Below are 20,476 nucleotides of genomic sequence, written 5' to 3' on the forward strand. Positions count from 1 at the left end.
TTTACCTTGTTGCCCCCCATTGTCCACATCTGGAGCACTTCACTTTTGTTTGATTTCTTGGAATCTTGTAAGGGTTTCTAGGTTCATCATTTTTCTTGTTCCTTAGTTTCTTTGGTCTCCCAGGTGCCCTCCTTACATATGATGGTTTAATTGGTGGAAGATTGCTTTTAGTCCACAATTTTGGGCCATTGTTAGGTAAAATGATGTAGGAATATGTTGCTAGAAATGTATCCCTCATGCAATATGCAAACACACAGATTAAGTGTAAGTAAATGAGAACCCCACTTACTTGTAGTAGTTGTGCACAAAGTTTTCAGGGTGGGTGCGATTATACCACATACAAGCAATTGCATGACAGCATAGGATACCTGTCAAGTCTCATTTTCTGCAAGCACAATGGCTGCCTTTGAGCTCCACACCATACTTCAGAAATTGACCACTTGAAACCTCAAATTTAGAGTATTCTGGGTCCCCATTCCATTAAGGATGCCAACTTTCTGCTTCTCTCTTGTTTTCCTCTAATTTTTGTTGAATCATAGGAGCTACATTCCCTCTATATTTCATCATTAAATGTCTTTGCTTCACAATCCTAGAGGTGATATAGCGCTTCAATCCTTCAACCAGTGAAATGATTGGCTTGTCTCTATGTTCTAGAATAGCCATGTTGAAAGCCTCACACATATTGTTCACTTGTAGGTCACACAAAGAATTAGTGCTGAAATGGGCCCTTGATCATTGCTTGGCAGGTATCTGGCAGAGGTCCATCCATGCTTGTTCATTCATCTCCTTCAGCTTCTCCATAACCCTATCAAATTGTGGAACAGTGCATGCTCTTGCAGCAGCCTACAAAGCACCTTTCATTTCCATTCCTGGTTATTTCTTTCTCCAATTACCATACACATGTTTCACACAAACCCTATGCTCCACATCACCTGCCAATGACTGTAAAGTGGGAACTAGACCCTAAGTGTGAAAACAATCAAGAAATTAGTTCATGTTAGGACATAAGTGAACAAAAAATTACAAATAAAAAAAATGATAAATTACCTTATGTTGATATGAAATAAATGCCCATCTTTGTTGTTTTACCAAGTTCAGGTCTTCCAGCAATAAAGCTACAAACCACTCCCAGGAGTCTCTGGTCTCAGCTTCAACAATGGCAAATGCAATGGGGAACATCTGGTTGTTCCCATCCTTTCCAACAGCTGAAAGGAGCTTCCCTCCATACACACCTTTCAGAAAACAGCCATCCAGTCCAATCAGTGGCCTACAATGATTTGCAAATGTCAGCCTGCAAGCAGCAAAACAAACATACATCCTTTCAAAAACAGGACCATTTGCTCCAAGTGAGCTCTTGATGATGACTGTGCTGTGTGGATTGCTTCTAAGAAGCTCATCAGCATAGCTCCTGAGATTTGTGTATTGGTTCTTTTCTGCCCCATCAATCATCTTCTTTGCAGCTGCCTTAACTCTGGATGCTTGAAACCTATTAAGGACAACACCCCATCTTATCTGCCCCTCAGCTATCACTGACTAGCATTTCAATCCAGGATTATGTCTTATAGTTGGAAGCAACTTCTTAGCAAGGATTTGTGGCCTGACATGTCTATTCTTTGATGTCCTATAGCATGTGTGTTCATCTACAAGACTCACAATCTGCCAGAAGTTATTCTGCTTATACTTGGACAACCTGCAGTAGAAAGTGCACTCTCCCTCACACTTGACAACCACTCTCTTACTATCACTCTTCTCAATTATCAAATTCTTTCTCCTCTGAAGAGCATACTCTCTGATGGATGTCTTAAATACTTGAGATGAATTGAATTTCTGGAAAAACAGTTCATGCAATAAACATGAATGATAAGAACATAAATATCTGGAGCATATTAATGTATAAACAATTAGCAGATCTGAAAAATAATAACATAAATTAGGTACCTGACCACTTCAAATTTTACTTATGTGCCTTCTGGACCCAATTTGAATCTTGGGTACTTCTCCTGTGGTTGGTAATGCTCATCATCTGTGTCTGGTGGAGATTCTAACTCATCAGATGAACCATCTTCATTGTCAAAATCTTCTTCATTGACAAATGCATCATCATCTTCCTCTGAGGTACTATCTGGATGCCTCTCATCTCCTTCAACCTCTGAAACTGTCCTCCAATCTCACCTCTCGTCAAAATCACTGTCATCTAGACTCACAACACTCACTGCACTCTCAGATTCAGATTCACTTTGACTCTCACTCACTGCACTCTCAACACCCCCATTCTGCTCTTTCTTTTAGTCCTTCTTTTTACCCTTCTTCTTTTCCTTCTTTTTACCCTTATTCTTGTCCTTCTTTTTACTCTTATTCTTGTCCTTCTTTTTCTCCCCTTCCTTGTCTCCAGCAACTACCTCCTCTTCCTCAACAATAACTGCATCACCATCTTTATTACCTTCCCCACTGCCCTGTCCTGCATTAAATGCTTCACCCTCCTTATTACCCTCCCCACTAGCCTGTCCTTGTAACGCCCCAATTTCTCACTGAGCAGTCACATTAGTTACCTAACAAAATCTAAGGACTATTTCGTAATCCTAAGAAAACACAATATATTTTTTTCCTTTTCGAAACACTGAACATAATTGAATACATAACATAGACTTTATTCAACAACCCGTTCCCGACATATAATAATAGTGTCATACAATATCGTAAGCAGGTTTCCAAAATAAGTACGCTCACTGGAACAGTGGCGGAGAAAAAGTTTAAACAACAGAGTTTTCAGATGGGGAAAGAAACTCAGACATAGTCCACCAAAAGGAAGAAGCAACTGCTTCATCCACCTTTACACGACCGCCCACGGTCACGATCTCCAACTCGAACAGCTAAGCTTTAGCGGAAGGCTCTCCATCGCCTAATAGCGTTAAGCGCCCAAACAACAAATAACAAACAGAAATGGTTAACTCCATGCAATTACCGTGTATGAAAGAGAAAATCATGCTATTCAAATTTAATTACCTATCATGGTAAATAAACTAGCAACATAACTAAACTCATAATCAACAACTTAACATATAACATCAAATCAGATATCAAAAACCTCAACAATATAACATCAAATCAGATATCAATAAACCAATAATTAAAAATCCAACAACATAGGGTCAGGTGTTAGTTCCCTATAATGCAACTATATGCTGCTACCAAAATGGATCGATCAGCAACGTCTCTCAAGACGGGACAGACGTGGAACGACAACCACTGAATGTCACTTAATATCGCCTCACAAGACGGGACAACCATGTGGAACGACAACCACTGGATGCCACTTAATAACGCCACGAAGGACGGGACAGACATGTGGAACGACAACCACTGAATGCCACTTAATAACGCCACGAAGGACGGGACAACCATGTGGAACGACAACCACTGAATGCCACTTAATAACGCCACGAAGGACGAGACAACCATGTGGAACGACAACCACTGGATGCCACTTAATAACGCCTCAAAAGACTGGACAACCATGTGGAACGACAACCACTGAATGCCACTTAATAACGCCTCGAAAGACGGGACAAACATGTGGATCGACAACCACTGAATGCCACTTAATAACGCCTCAAAAGACGGGACAACCATGTGGAACGACAACCACTGGATGCCACTTAAGTTTCAGCCCTATATGCCAAAATCAATCAACAATAATCATGTCTTATCCACTAGAAAGCAGTAATGACAGAAACCAGTAAACGGCCGAAGCCTCTCAGAAAACGGAGACACACGTCTCAATAAGTTTACTCGGCGGAAGCCTTCAGAAAATATTTGGCACAAGCCTCAGAAACAGTCAATATAAGCAAGCATACAACATTGCAAGCATAATAATCATAATCCAATGCCAATAAATATAAACATCTTCATCTCAAACGCAGGCAGTGTGATAAAAGCATGCAAGACTCAAAGACACTCTAAAACTGAGTTACCCTTACCTTCGTGAGTAGAAGTTGGGCATGGAAGTTGTGAACCTTGAGGCCTACGCGTAGCAACGAATTGTGGGACGATCAGGCAAGAATCGGCGAAAAACTCTTCTCCTTTCCTCTCCTCCTTAGCCGCGGGTTTGGGTGGGTTTTTGGGTGAGATTTTTGTTTTCTTTTCATTCTTCAAGCTACACATATATATAGTGAATGAAATGGAAGAAATTTTGTAAAGATTAGATAAGGATGACTTGGTGGAGGGATAAGGATGGATAGATATTTTGTAAAGATATTTTGTAAACCGGTACAGATTAGTTTAGATATCGGAGGATTTAACTCATAGAGTTAAGATAAAAATATAAGAGTGATTCCGATTTTTTTCCTGCGCATTCCTCTGTGAATTCTAAGATAGGTTTTGACGACAGAATTCCAAAACTCAAGAGAGATTTCTTGGAATTAAGGTAAACAATCCAAAGTCGGTGTAAATCTATTTTACCCGAAACGTTACTTTTTGCAATGAATGTCGGATGAGAAAACTTCTCTCTGAAGAAAGATGGGAAACATCAGGAGAAATAGGTGTACGGGTGTGGAATCTTTGTTTGAAGCTCCGATTAGAAAAAGTCTTCATCAACCGTTTATTCTAGGTTTCTTGAGCTATCAGGGTTTTGGTTTCGGCAAACCTCCGAGAATTAGAATCGGACGCTCGTACATCTCAGGGTTTCGTATCGAAATGCTTGTCATGGAAGGATTTAGAGAAGTTCTAACATTTCTCTGAAGATTTTTGGAATTAGTTTCCATCGTGTCTTTAAGTGCGAATTAGTCGTTTACTAACGTTTTCGCCCTAAGGCGGAAGTGAATACTACTCGTGCTATAGCCTATAGCGACTATATAACTATTCTTAACTATTTCCTGAACCTTCTTTTTCATAACGCTAATCCAACATCAAACGAAAGTCAAGTTCCCCTCACGCTGACACAAAATCCTATGCGTGAGTTGGAAATTAATTATTTATTTAATTCTAAAATCCTGGGTCTTACAATACTACCCCCCAAAAAGAAAGTTTCGTCCTCGAAACTTGGTGTCAGAGAAACTCGGGAGTGCCATTCCCTCACATAACATTTTCTAAGCTATCCTCTAGGTCTCGTTTGCCCTTTGGTTCTTGGTGACTCCTTCACAAATAACAACCTTCAGTCTGCAACTCAGGGCTAGAACTTTCCGTCTTTAACCTTGTCACTCCTATGTCAGTCAAATCCTTAGTTTACTATCCAAAGTCTGACAATCTCCAGGTTTCATCCACTTAGGACAAGAATTCTCAGATTTAAAGTCTACTACACCTTTAATAAGTTTGGACCTCTATTATCATTTCGCTTTCTCACACTCCTCCTTGCAAAAGGTACTACCCTACTCCTTGAACTCATACGACCTCTCATCAGAATCCGTCTCTTAACTTCTATTCCTTCTACGGTTACATCCTTATGAAACAAGGATAGATACTATCAGGTCGAACGGTAATTCTGTCACATCTAGCTTTTACCACGTCACACAAGCTAAGTCTATAACAGAATGTGTAGCACCATAATTAAATAGTATGATAAGGGAATTACCCGGGATCTCGCGGGTACCGCGGATTAGACCCTCGTCTTTATCAACTTCAGTTCCACTAATGAAGTAGACCCTTCCACCAGCAGTAGGCCTTCCTGCCCCAGCAACATTTGCAGCAACCTCAACTTTAGGAATCCTGCACTCTACAGCCGGGTGACCAGGCTTCTTGCAGTTCCGACAAATCATCTCAGGGCAATTGTTAGCATAGTGCCCCATTTTGTTGCACCTGAAGCAAGTCACATCCTCCCGATTCGCAGGTGGGGCTCTTTGTGCAATTGCATTACCACCAGTAGGATAAAAGGACCCAGAAGTTGTCCCCCTACCCTGAGGTCGAACATACGGCTTCTTCTGGTAGTGCCTACCCTCGTCATTTCTTCCTTGATTAGTCCTAGCCGGACCTCCACTTCCTTGGTGAGGCTTGTTCAGACCTTGGAATTTGCCCCTTGCATTATCAATGGCCTCAATCCCCTTGGTCTTCTCCACCAGCACTTGGTAGCGATTCAGTCCTAGCGGTTGCACCGCCCTCTGCAACTCATAACTCAGCCCATCTATAAAGCGCTCACACATATAGCTTTCGTCCACCAATCCTCGAAAGTAGCGAAAGTGTTTCGCCAATGACTCCAACTAAGAAGCATACTCAGCCACATACATGCTTCCTTGACGAAGCCTCAGAAATTGTGCCTCCTTGGCAGCTCTAGCACTAGCAGGAAAGTACTTATCCAGGAAAGCACCCCGGAAACACTCCCAAGTGATAGCTTGATGGTTGGCTTCCATCATAGCCCTAGCCCCGTGCCACCAATACTCATCTTCACCAGTTAGCAGATAGGTCGCATAATCCACTTTCATCTCTGCAGTGGTACGCAGAAAGGTGAAGATCTTCTCCAACTCCTGGAGCCAAAGATCAGCTTCTTCCGGATCGAAGCCCCCAGAGAACTTCGGCAGATCCTGACGCTTGAAATCGTTCAGACCCCTGGTCTGAGCAGCAGCTTGTTCACGCTCCTCACGCTGAACACGGCGAGCATTTTCTTCAGCATGGTTTTGTGCAGCCACCAGAGCAGCAGTAGCAGCACGTTGAGCTTCAGCTTCCTCCCTTGCAGCAGTGTTGGTAACTTGTTGTGCCATAAGGGCAGTCAGATTAGCAATAGCTTGCTCCATCGGATTCATGTTGTCTGAACCTTGAGTCTCGTTCAGCTGTGGAAACCTCCTGTTCCTGTTTTCATGAACAGTCAAAGACCACAACAGATACTCAGGCCAGAACAACACGAGGTTCTATAATAATTAACTATGTATATACTTATATCAAATGTATAATTAACGATAACTAGCATAAGGTTATTCACCTACGAACAACCTTCAAGAATAATTTATATAAACAGTAATCAAGCACACTCTTCCTCCGATTGACACCCCATCAATCGGTCTTAGAGTTCAAACATCTTAAGCAGACACTCTACCCAAAAGCTCTAGTTTTCTAGACCAAAGCTCTGATACCACAATTGTAACGCCCCGATTTCTCACTGAGGAGTCACATTAGTTACCTAACAAAATCTAAGGACTATTTCGTAATCCTAAGAAAACACAATATATTTTTTTCCTTTTCGAAACACTGAACATAATTGAATACATAACATAGACTTTATTCAACAACCCGTTCCCGACATATAATAATAGTGTCATACAATATCGTAAGCAGGTTTCCAAAATAAGTACGCTCACTGGAACAGTGGCGGAGATAAAGTTTAAACAACAGAGTTTTCAGATGGGGAAAGAAACTCAGACATAGTCCACCAAAAGGAAGAAGCAACTGCTTCATCCACCTTTACACGACCGCCCACGGTCACGATCTCCAACTCGAACAGCTAAGCTTCAGCGGAAGGCTCTCCATCGCCTAATAGCGTTAAGCGCCCAAACAACAAATAACAAACAGAAAGGGTTAACTCCATGCAATTACCATGTATGAAAGAGAAAATCATGCTATTCAAATTTAATTACCTATCATGGTAAATAAACTAGCAACATAACTAAACTCATAATCAACAACTTAACATATAACATCAAATCAGATATCAAAAACCTCAACAATATAACATCAAATCAGATATCAATAAACCAATAATTAAAAATCCAACAACATAGGGTCAGGTGTTAGTTCCCTATAATGCAACTATATGCTGCTACCAAAATGGATCGATCAGCAACGTCTCTCAAGACGGGACAGACGTGGAAAGACAACCACTGAATGCCACTTAATATCGCCCACAAGACGGGACAACCATGTGGAACGACAACCACTGGATGCCACTTAATAACGCCACGAAGGACGGGACAGACAGGTGGAACGACAACCACTGAATGCCACTTAATAATGCCACGAAGGACGGGACAACCATGTGGAACGACAACCACTGAATGCCACTTAATAACACCATGAAGGACGGGACAACCATGTGGAACGACAACCACTGGATGCGACTTAATAACGCCTCAAAAGATGGGACAACCATGTGGAACGACAACCACTGGATGCCACTTAATAACGCCTCAAAAGACGGGACAACCATGTGGAACGACAACCACTGGATGCCACTTAATAACGCCTCGAAAGACGGGACAGACATGTGGATCGACAACCACTGAATGCCACTTAATAACGCCTCAAAAGACGGGACAACCATGTGGAACGACAACCACTGGATGCCACTTAAGTTTCAGCCCTATATACCAAAATCAATCAACAATAACCATGTCTTATCCACTAGAAAGCAGTAATGACAGAAACTAGTAAACGGCCGAAGCCTCTCAGAAAACGGAGACACACGTCTCAATAAGTTTACTCGGCCGAAGCCTTCAGAAAATATATGGCACAAGCCTCAGAAACAGTCAATATAAGCAAGCATACAACATTGCAAGCATAATAATCATAATCCAATGCCAATCAATATAAACATCTTCATCTCAAACGCAGGCAGTGCGATAAAAGCATGCAAGACTCAAAGACACTCTAAAATTGAGTTACCCGTACCTTCGTGAGTAGAAGTTGGGCATTGAAGTTGTGAACCTTGAGGCCTACGCGTAGCAACGAACTGTGGGACGATCAGGCAAGAATCGGCGAAAAACTCTTCTCCTTTCCTCTCCTCCTTGGCCGCAGGTTTGGGTGGGTTTTTGGGTGAGATTTTTGTTTTCTTTTCATTCTTCAAGCTACACATATATATAGTGAATGAAATGGAAGATATTTTGTAAAGATTAGATAAGGATGACTTGGTGGAGGGATAAGGATGGATAGATATTTTGAGAAGATATTTTGTAAAGATATTTTGTAAACCGGTACAGATTAGTTTAGATATCGGAGGATTTAACTCATAGAGTTAAGATAAAAATATAAGAGTGATTCCGATTTTTTTCCTGCGCATTCCTCTGTGAATTCTAAGATAGGTTTTGGCGACAGAATTCCAAAACTCAAGAGAGATTTCTTGGAATTAAGGTAAACAATCCAAAGTCGGTGTAAATCTATTTTACCCGAAACGTTACTTTTTGCAGTGAATGTCGGATGAGAAAACTTCTCTCTGAAGAAAGATGGGAAACATCAGGAGAAATAGGTGTACGCGTGTGGAATCTTCGTTTGAAGCTCCGAATAGAAAAATTCTTCATCAACCGTTTATTCTAGGTTTCTTGAGCTATCAGGGTTTTGGTTTCGGCAAACCTCCGAGAATTAGAATCGGACGCTCGTACATCTCAGGGTTTCGTATCGAAATGCTTGTCATGGAAGGTGAAGGTATGAAAAACGGTAGAAAGGGGGGGGTTTGAATAACGTTTTTAGAACAAAACTTCCACCTTAAAGATTTAGACAAATCTTTCGAGAACTTAAGTGCTAAAGATAAGAGATAGAAAAGCACACAAGGATTTTATCCTGGTTCACTTGATAAATCACTCAAGCTACTCCAGTCCACCCGTTAAGGTGATTTCTTCCTTCTTAGAATGAAGGCAATCCACTAATCAGGTAAGAGTTACAACTGCACTTGAAACCTATAAGTGACTAACAATTACACTGACTTAGCTCACACTAAGATTCACTCTCTTAGTCTTCTCTAGGATCCGATCAACCTTGATCTCCTAAAGGAACTAAACAAACTGTTTATCAAAGAATTGTTTACAAGAGATTTGCTTCTAAAAAGCTAATAGTAAACTCAATGAATTTCAGATGAAAGAAAGCTTAGAATATTTTGAATATGTCTTGCGCGTGTGTATTACTTCTTCTGGCCGCTTTTTTCAATCTTCAGCCTCTATATATACTCCAAGGATTAGGGTTGAGCGTTGCATGGGAAATGCTACCGTTGGAGGGCAGTTCTGGAAAATCCAGCTTCTGCTGTGGCTGAGAACGTTAGGTAGGTCGTCAGGAAGGTACACTTGCTTTTGTACTTGGATAGCGACTTGACCTTTTAACCTAGGAGACTTCTGATCAGAGGAATACTTCATATTGGAACTTGTGAAGCCGGTTGATCAGAGTCAGAGGGAAAGCACAGATCCTCTGACCATTGTATCTTCTGATTCTGAACTCAGACGGAAGAACATGGCCTTCAGAGTTTCTTGCTTCTGGACTTCAGAGTTTCACTATTCAGCTTTTGCAACTTCAGAGTCTTCTACACCATCAGAACATCTGAACCTTCAGTGTTTCTTGGTTATCAGAACTTCTGGATCTTCAGAGCTTTTAGTGACTGAGTCCTCATCAGAGTTTGTATAACTTCAGAACTTCTGAAGCTTTTCCACTGTTCATACTGAACATGGTGAATGCGAAAGCGTTGCTTGGGTTACTCTTTATACACAGTGCTTCTGATTTGTGTGAGATTGAGTTGAGGTCAGAGCCTGTAAATAGCACACTCAGAAAAACACGTTAGAGTATCACAATTGTTCATATCAAAAGGTTAACTTGTAATCATCAAAACATAGAGTTGTACTACTAGATCAAAACTTGATCTTACAATCTCCCCCTTTTTGATGATGACAAAACTAAGATTTTTGATGAACAATTCTTAAACATTAAACTGAATTCACTCAGAGTTTAGAGATATAGAATAAGACTTATCCTGATGTGAATAGTTTATCTTGCTCATACTGAATTCAAGTCACTGCTTGATTCTGAGCTTAGCTCCCCCTGAATCTAATACTTGATGAAAACGTTAGTAAAGTCTAGATTCTGAGCTAAATGATATAAGAGTTCAGAGTGAAAAACTTATGACATAGATGAAGAACGAATAATCAGAGCGCATAAGTAATCAGAGTTACGGACAAGGTATCAGAGTCTTGGGTATCAGAGTCAACTTAGAATCACTTCAGAAGAAGTGAAATGTATTCCTTGTATTTGCCCAGTGACACATCTATGGTCATGAAGGTGGAACTCTTAAATTCTCCAAAAGAAAAAATAAATCACACTAACACATCTTACACATCAAAAACTGGGTTTACTCCCCCTTTTTGTCATAAGCAAAAAGCTTGGGGTGTGAAAAACTTAGCTTGAAGTACAAGGTACTCCCCCTTAGAGAAGGTCTAAGTTTAAAGAAAATGAAAACGATGTAAGAATCAGAGGTAGGCGAAATAAATAAAGGAGTTAATGCAAGAAAAGAACGTTTACCACCGGTCAAGGGAGTAAATAGAAGGGTCAGTTACCAAGAACTTAACCTCGAGAAACTGTAAGAGCATTAACTTTCAGAGAGAAAGTGAAGCCTATAAAAAGCGTTGGAGAGAAAGGTAAGCTTCACACCTCGAACAATTTTCAGTGAAAAATGGCATCATACAACGTAGCACTAGAAGAGCTGAGGAAGAAGGCCTTTGAAGAGGACTTGTTCCTGAACATTAGGCATCCAGAGGGTACAACGACCATCGCGGAGCTAACACGAACACTGCTGGAAGAGGACCTGCGTCCAGAGTTGGAGAGAGACCTGAAGGAATTTCTTGCCTTCGTAGAGGAGGTGCAAGAACTCAGCCGGCTTGAACTCAAGCTGCTGGAAGAGAAAGAGAGTTTGGAAGAGAAGCTCAAGACCGCAGAAGAGAGTCTGGAGAGGGATGAGCTTAAGGACAGGCTCAGCAACATCCAGCATGCACTGGATCGTCTGGAGAAGGATAGGTCAGAGCAGCGCCAGGAGTGCAGAAGAATGAGGAGAGATCCTCCATTCTAGACTTAGGGAAAAAAATGTAAACAGAACGAGTGTATGATGTAAACAGAAAAATATTATGAATAAAAGGATTTTTGCAAACATATGTGACACAAATATATATAGATATGCATATATAATCACAAACGAATAAAATAGAATAAGTAAATAAAAAGAAACAGAGTTTAAAAAGAAGATAAAACAAAGTTAACGAAAAAAAGGAAAAGAAGAGATCCTAAAACTAAGGTTTGTCAGTGCGTCGCAGAAGTTCCATCATCATGTGCTTCATCTCAATCAGCATGGATTCATGAGTGTCAAGACGCTGTTCCATGATGTCGAGTCTGGATGAGCTTGGCTGAGTAGAACCGGAAGGAACATTCTGAGCAGCTTGAGGATCTGGATTGGAAGCAGAAGCAGCAGGAGTAAACACAACTGGTGCAAGTGCTTGGCATCTAAGGGCTTCAGCCTCAGCTTCAAGTCGCTCTGCCTCGAGTCTGGCTTGTTCAGCTTGAGCTGCTGCCTGACGTGCAGCTTCTTCTGCTTGTTCTTTCTTTCTCTTGGCTTCTTCAATAGCTTCAAGAAGCTTATTTCTCTGTTCTAGTTCATGAAGAGCCACCCTTCTAGCAAACCTTTGCTTGGCAGCCTCAATCCTCTGACTTCCCTCTGCATGCAGGAGCTGCATCATAATTGGAACTTGAGCCACTAGCCAAGTGCTCAGATTGTTCCACTCATCAGCCACACTTTCAGCATTCTCACTGAGGTCAGTCTGACCGTGCACATTGCGGAGCCTCAAGGAGGCTTCATGATAGAAAATATTGATGCACTCAGAGAGAGATGTGGGTTGGAGGTGAGTATAGGGAATGATGGAGAGGTTGGTTTCAGGAGAGGCTGGGTGATTGCTGCTATGAGCTTCAGAGGCACCTTGTGGAGAACCAATGTTAATCATGGGAGCATTGGGTTCAGAGGTTCCACGGTGAGGGTCTGAAGTTTCAGCCAGAGGGTGAGGTGATCTAACCGAGGATTGGTTGGACACTGATTGTTCGGGTTCAGGGTCTGGTTGAATGGGCTCTTGTTGGTCAGGGACAGGGTAAACTGGTTGAGCCAAAGGGTCTGCCTCTTGTAAGGGATTGGCCAAGAGAGGTTCATCTGGGTCAACTAGACGTTCAGGTCTAGGGCCAGGATATCTCCTAGGGCTTGGACAAGTAAGGTAATATTCCTCTAAGGTAGACACCTTTTCTTTTCTAACCTCCATGAATTTAGAGAAGTTCTAACATTTCTCTGAAGATTTTTGGAATTAGTTTCCATCGTGTCTTTAAGTGCGAATTAGTCGTTTACTAACGTTTTCGCCCTAAGGCGGAAGTGAATACTACTCGTGCTATAGCTTATAGCGACTATATAACTATTCTTAACTATTTCCTGAACCTTCTTTTTCATAACGCTAATCCAACATTAAACGAAAGTCAAGTTCCCCTCACGCTGACACAAAATCCTATGCGTGAGTTGGAAATTAATTATTTATTTAATTCTAAAATCCTGAGTCTTACAGTCCTGCATTAAATGCTTCACCCTCCTTATTACTCTCCCCACCAACAACACTTGTATCACCCTATTTCTCCCTCTCAACACTACACTGTCTCACTTGTATTATGTCAACATCAATGTCTATGCCAGTAGCATGTCCCTCAACAGTAGCTTGTCCCTCACACAAGACTTCACTATCTTTCTCCCCCTCAACAGTAGGCTGTGTAAATTCAAGTAATGGTGGAGGTTCAACAATCTCAGGCTCTTCCTCTACTATATGCTCAACATAGAAGTTGACAACATCATAGCCACTCACATCATTCAGAAAGGCACATACATCTCTATCATCTTTGAAATGTTTGCAACCTATCTCAAACCCAAGGCCAGGGTCTTTGTACCACACATTAAAGTTCAAATACCCTAAGCCTCTGACAATCTTGCCTACATTAATTGAATTAATCTCATCCATATCCCAGTTTGGTAGAGTAAGACAAACCCCATTTATATAAACTACCCTCGGTTCACACACAAATTTCCCACCATGCCACACATTAACTGTTGCAAATTGACTACTAGTGGGCCTGCAGTGAGGACAACATGCAATAGATTAAGACAAAGGACACTGGCATGTGAAGTATCAATCAAACATAAAATAACATAACCAAATCACTTTCAACATAGATGCACATGTGGTCTCAGGAAAAAGTTCAAAATTAGACATGAATCTTGAAAAGGGATACCTGAAACGATAATGGTCGGGAATATTCTCCCCAAACCAGGAATCTCGAAAACGGTCGTATCCCTGCTTTTCACAAGTAGGATCTTCTTGGACCACAGTTTTCCCCTTATCCTTCCTCGGGGTCCCTCCCGTTCTCCTACCTCGGCCTCGACGTCCACGATTTGGAGACCCACTAGCCATGTGCGACGAGGGGCAAATGGGATGGATCAAGAAAAAGGGCCAACAACGTGCTCAAGGATTTCCTCAGAGCTGACGCTCGCACCTTTCTTCCTCGATTGTTCCTCCTCTGTGTTTATAATTTGGAGATTTATCCCCAAATTGGGGATATTTAGGGATAACAATAAGCACGTGATTAGCACGTGCCCCTATTTTCTTTTTTTTTTGTTATTCAGTTATTAAAATCCACGTCAGCCCCTCCGTTGGTTTACTAACGTTGAACTGACAGAAGGGTAAACACTACACTGTTTTGTTTCATGGAGGGTACAAACGTTGACAAAATTAGAAGAGGGGTGTCATTTGCACGCCCATGAAACATCAGGGGCACCAAATGCATTTAAGCCTATTTAAAAATATAGTCTATTTTTTTAATTACAGAAAAAAATTCTCACGGGGAAGAATATTTTGCCATGAAAATACTTTCGAACGAAATCAAAATATTGAGATATATATCGATTTTGTTTTGAATAATTGTATTGGTACATGCCTCAATAATAAGAGCAAAATCCACTATGTACGGGTAAGAACATTCTACTTGAAAACACTCTTATATTCTAACTAATAGATAAATTCATTTTCAAATAAATTAAGTGCATTGTACATAATCTTAAAATAAATTTAGGCGTAATTATATATATATATGTATGTATTTTGGTATCCTTTTGTATGTCCAAAATCTAATAGATCCAAATATAGGTATATCTTCAAGGCCAAAATTATTTATATGTCATGTGCAAAATTAAAGTTTTTGGTTAATTAATTCTTTTTTCTTGAAATATTTATATAGGTAAATCGGTGTATGATACAAAACACTATAATTAAGTGTCCGAATTAGTGTTTTTTTTGAAATGAAATATATAAATATATTAAAATAAGGATGAGAAATATCCCCTCAATATGAATACAATAATCAAGCTAACAAAAGTTGGCAAAACACAACCTCATACGACCCAAAGCTCTGAATATCTTCATCTTTTTTATGATTGTTCTTTCATTTTTAGTATCTTTAATGATTTGTAATCAAAGTATTTATTGACATATCAAATACAACAGTAAATTTTACCGTGCAGCACTCAGGGAAAAACACTAGTTTGTATTACATGTCGGTAACGCTAATTCATTAAAAAGACGGTGAGGCTAAAGAAAGATTAGTAAAAAAATGCTTAATTGCACATTTGGTCCCCCAACTCTTCCTGCAAAAATCGTCCCCCAATTATGAAATTAGCAAAAATCGTCTTGGAAAATTACACCCCACCGTTGTCTTCCAGTGAAAATCATTCCCCAAAAGGACGGTTTTTACTAATTTCGTAGTTGGGGGACGACTTTTACAGGAAGGGCAAAGTTGGGGGACAAATGTGCAATTAAGCCGTAAAAAAATCATGTTAATTAAATTTTTCCCGTCTATTTCAAACGAACTTGCTTGAATTTTTATGATATTTTTATTATATTTGGAATATTTAAATACTATTGATTTTATGAATAAAAATTGACCTAAGCAACTATCCATTTCATTACATTTCATAGTGGAATATTGTTCCAGTAAGAATTAAATTGACTTTTTTTTCTAACTATGATTATATTTATTCGAAAAACTAGCATAATTGATACTTGATAGCATCTGCATAAATAAGAAGTGGTTTCAGATTTCATAATTAATATCCTATCTTTTTCTATACTATCTACTACTAGATATAATACTCGTGCTTTGCACGAGTTTATTGAAAATATTTTTTAACATTACAAAAAATTAATATAATTAAATGAATATTAAAAATAATTTTTAATTATAAATATTATAAAAAGCTTGACACAATTTAGAGTTTTCTTTTGTGTAAAAAAATACATACTCAAATTTAATAATTTATTTTAATAATTAGCATTGAATTATTATTAATAATTAATTTACTTTTTTATATGAAAAATAATTATGTAAGTTTGAAATATTGTATCAAATAAGTTATAATAATAACATATTTTGTGTTTTTATCAACAAAAAAATTATTATTTTTTCAACATAAAAGTAATTTTAATTTTTAAAATTATAATGAATTGTAATTTTAATAGTTCTTAAAAAAACTTAATTAACGTAAAATATTATTTTCTTAAATTTAAATTTATTTACTTTTTTTTAATTAGCTTTCTCTTTCTTAAGTCATTTTTACTAACATATAATAGATCAAAAATATATCATTTTTTTCCAAATAATGCACAAATACCTCATTCCCACTTTTATGAGTGTCTAATTTATTTATAATTGCAAATTTGGTTTTTTATCATGAAGGATAGTGAGTAAGCAATATGAAAAATGAAAAGCCATGAGGTAATTTTTTTTTCAAAGAATTAAATAAGGGGTCTTCATTTCTTCTATTGTATTTAATGCTATGGTTCAAGTCTCCTTTACATATGTATATAGATTTTCGAATTTAAAAAAATTATAACTCTGACAATAGTCACCCCTCATGCATTGTCTATCTTAACTCTTAAAGTAATTTTCTCTCTCATACTATTATTAGTAGGAGGATGCGGTGCCTACTAGGATTGACACTTTCTACAAGGGGCAATATTAGTAATTTACAATTGATAAAAAATATATTAAAAAAATCTCAATCATCCAAGTTCAAAGCTTCATTAGCATTTCTTGCTTTTGGCATGCAGTCCTTCACTGTTGTCTGCAACCTATCTCATATTTTGTCTATCATCTAGAGGTTCATGTGGCCCCTGGTTCTTTTAACGGGTTCCTTTCATCACATTGCACCATGAAAAATCTGAAAGCTGGATTGCATGATCCTTCTTCTTTCTACCAAAATTGCTACTCCCTCCGGTCCACAATATAAGTAAAAAACTGCTTTTTAGAATCATTCAATAAATGATGTATCTAGCCATTAAAAAGTGGCTAGATACATCATTTATTGAATGAACCTTAAAAGTAGTTTTTTGCTTATATTATGGAACGGAGGGAGTATAAATCAAATAATCAAATAAAATCAAAGAAGCAGAATCACTCTGGACTCAGCTTCAAATCTAGGTTCACAGGATCGGAATTATCCTCCCCCATCACAGCTTGAATGTCCAAATTAGAGGTGAATTAGAAAGAAGCTTGCTTTGTTACAAATTTCGAAGAACAAATTACACAGAAGAAAAAAAACAATAAAAAAGAGAGGCAAATGAAAAGGGATGATTTTTTACTCGAAAAGTATAATCTTCATTACAAATCGAAGAAACCCATGTTTGAAGGTGGGGATTGATTCAAGAAAACCATGTTAATTTATACTCCCTCCGGTCCACAATATAAGCAAAAAACTACTTTTTAGGTTCATTCAATAAATGATGTATCTAGCCATTAAACCCTAAACCCTAAACCCTAAACCCTAAAAGTAGCTAAATACATCATTTTTTGAATGAACCTTAAAAATAGTTTTTTGCTTATATTGTGGACCGGAGGTAGTATAATTAAAGAATCCTAAAAGAAAAATAGCTAAAATTTGGGAAATAAACCCTAATTCTCCTCACTCACTCTCTCTTTCTCTATACTTTCTCTGACTCTCACCGTCTCTCTCTCTCTCTGTTGTTGGATTTGCAGATGAGGGAAGATTCACGAAATGCGAGGGCGTGAGAAGAAAGATTTGCTGCTGGTGGGGACAACACAACATAGCCCTACCACCATCGTTCCACAGCTGTGTGGGTTAAACCATTTTGGTCGATCTTGTGAGGAAGAGAGAAGAAAGGTTTAGAGTTAGAGAACAAAACGCAGAATTGAATGATTGGGATCTGAATCAGACCTACGCTCCCATCTCATATATCTTCGTCCTCCTCCATCGCCACCGCATCAAAGGAAGCAAAACGCAATATGTCATATTTATATTTTCTGATTTTTCAGCATTTTTGAAATTCAATAATTCAACATTTATAGTGTATTATTGTATATCCCAAAAAATATTAAGCATTTAAATTCCTTCCTTATTCAACTAGTTGTATTCCTTATGGTCATAAATGTTTCTAAAATACATTTATGTATATTTTATATGGTGCTTGCTACCATACCACAAGAATTTTTGTGGGTATGATACAATAGCTGACATGGACCAATAGGATATAAGTGGTGTAGTTTATTATTTGATTTTTAGGTCTATTGATTTTTAATGTAAAAGTAATAATTTTTTATTGAATTAACTATGGGTTAACCAACCCAAGTCAGATTTCATTAATAGAGTTTTAATTCCTAAGAATTTGAAAATCAATCTTTTCCATTCTTCTTCTACACTCTTCCAAAACTGTTGTTTCATTGTTCTTCTACTCACTTCTGCATTTCGGGCTCCTCTTCCGTTTCGTCTTCCGTCAATCCCTTCTTCCGGTGGCGCGTTTGCAACACTGTAAGTGGTTTTCCTTTCAATCTCTTCCTCCTTCTCTGTTTTCTTCCTCTGTTCGTTCTCTTCCGCCAACATTCTACTGCTATTTTGATGTTTCTTCTTCCGTGAGTGATTGAACGGCTTTGTTTGGACTTTGTATTGATCGTGAAGCATTGTATTTTGCAGGTTCAGAAACAAGAACAGGGTTGTTCTTCGTTGATGTTGTCGGGGTTCGTTGACGCCGTCGTCGTTCGTGGTCATACTTTTCACGGTTTAAGGTTAGTGGGTTTATACCTGAGTACTTGTTGGTTGCATGTAATGATTTGTTCAGTAATCGTGGTCAACCTTTTGAAATTGGGGCTAATTTTGGTTGCATGTCCTGACATTGTTAATTTTGTTGTTGATATTATTTTAGAACGTGAAACCTGGGTATGTAGGCATGTGGTTGTTCTTGTTTTGTTAGTTGCATGTACTGAAAATTGTGGTTATTCTGTGCAAAAGTGCCCCTGAAAAAGTGCTCATGAAAAGAAGTTTTTTTTCTTCATATTTGGGCTAAGAATACCTCTGATCTCTCCCTTTGTGATTAAATGTAACTTTTATAAATTAACAAATAATAGTTCTTGTGATTGTATGTTTATTGCAAGTCAATAATAGTTCTTGTTATTGTATGTTTATATGTAACTTTTCATGCTCTATTTTTTGGTCTTGGGTTTGTGTTGGAATTGTACCCTGTTTGTAGCTATGAAAATGACTTCCATTGCTTACATTGAACCTGTATTTTCTTAGTAGAAATGGAACATGGTGGTAGTTCGCGTGGCACATTCCAGAAAACTTTTACAATTCCTATTAATCTGAGTGAGGAACACATGAATATCCCTAGATATTTTTATGAAAGTAAGAAGTCCTCTCTTAAGAATGAAGTTTAGCTTATTGATCCATGTGGGAACTGTGTGAAAATTTGTGTTGTGGTTGGATGTTTAGGAGGGGTTCTCTGGGATGTTGTGCCTACCCTTGTCAGGTTCTATGGTCTGAAAATGAACCATGACTTGGTATTTGATTATGAAGGGGAGAATAGATTTAAAATTGGCATTTTTGATGAAAATAAGAATGAGTTTCCATATCCACTTCCTGTTAAGGAGGAATATGAAGAACCGGGTCCAGAAATTGTTGAATTGAGTTCTGACTCTGAGGAGGATGAAGATGATGTTGCTCGGGCAGAGGCAGAGGCAGAGGTTGGGTATGTCCAGGTTCATGGACGACAATATTATAAATTTGTTAAGGTTATCAGTGGCTCTGTTGCAAAAAGGAATCAAACCTTGGTAAGCAATCAGTCATCATTCTCTTTCATTTTCAATCATTTATATTACTTAAATTTGTTTATATATTTAATTTAATTTGGTAATTTTTCTTATTTTGTTTAATCAGCCCTTGCCGAGGTCAGTTGTTCGTGAGTACCTTAGTGAGCACAACTGGGGCCGTTTTGTTCTCATGAAGGAAGGTTTGACAAAAGGTATTTATGCTCGCTGTTGTGGAGGAAGAGAGACGGTCAATTGACAGATTGTCATCTAGGAGAAGACTTTTATCAGTTTGTCAGTGACTACCACCTAGTTAAAGGCGACAAGCTCCACTTCAAGGCTAATGAGATGAACAACTTTCTTCATGTCAGGATTCAGCGTCGTAATGGGAATGGGAATGGGAATGGGAATGGGAATTAGGAAATGAATTTGTTTTGGTAGCTATTGGTTGCTAAATATGTGTTTTGTTTGATACTGGCTTCAGATCTTTGTGTTTTTTAACTTTGAACTTGTTTTGTTTGCTACCTACTGGTTGCTACATGTGTTTTGTTTGATACTGTGTTTTATTTTGATCATGTTTTGATTTTTAAATGTTTGTCTATTGTGTAGTTTTTAAATGGCATCCCAATGTTATTCATTCCCAAGATCT

The 20,476-nt window shown here is 38.6% G+C and overlaps 1 pseudogene; it reads left to right on the top strand.

Annotated features, from left to right (window-relative positions):
• The first annotated feature begins 19,323 nt into the window (after positions 1–19,323).
• LOC130743957 (uncharacterized) lies at positions 19,324–20,247 on the top strand (annotated as a pseudogene).
• The last annotated feature ends 229 nt before the right edge of the window (positions 20,248–20,476 follow it).

This window comes from Lotus japonicus, chromosome 3, assembly GCF_012489685.1.
Source record: "Lotus japonicus ecotype B-129 chromosome 3, LjGifu_v1.2".
Classification (NCBI taxonomy): domain Eukaryota; kingdom Viridiplantae; phylum Streptophyta; class Magnoliopsida; order Fabales; family Fabaceae; genus Lotus; species Lotus japonicus.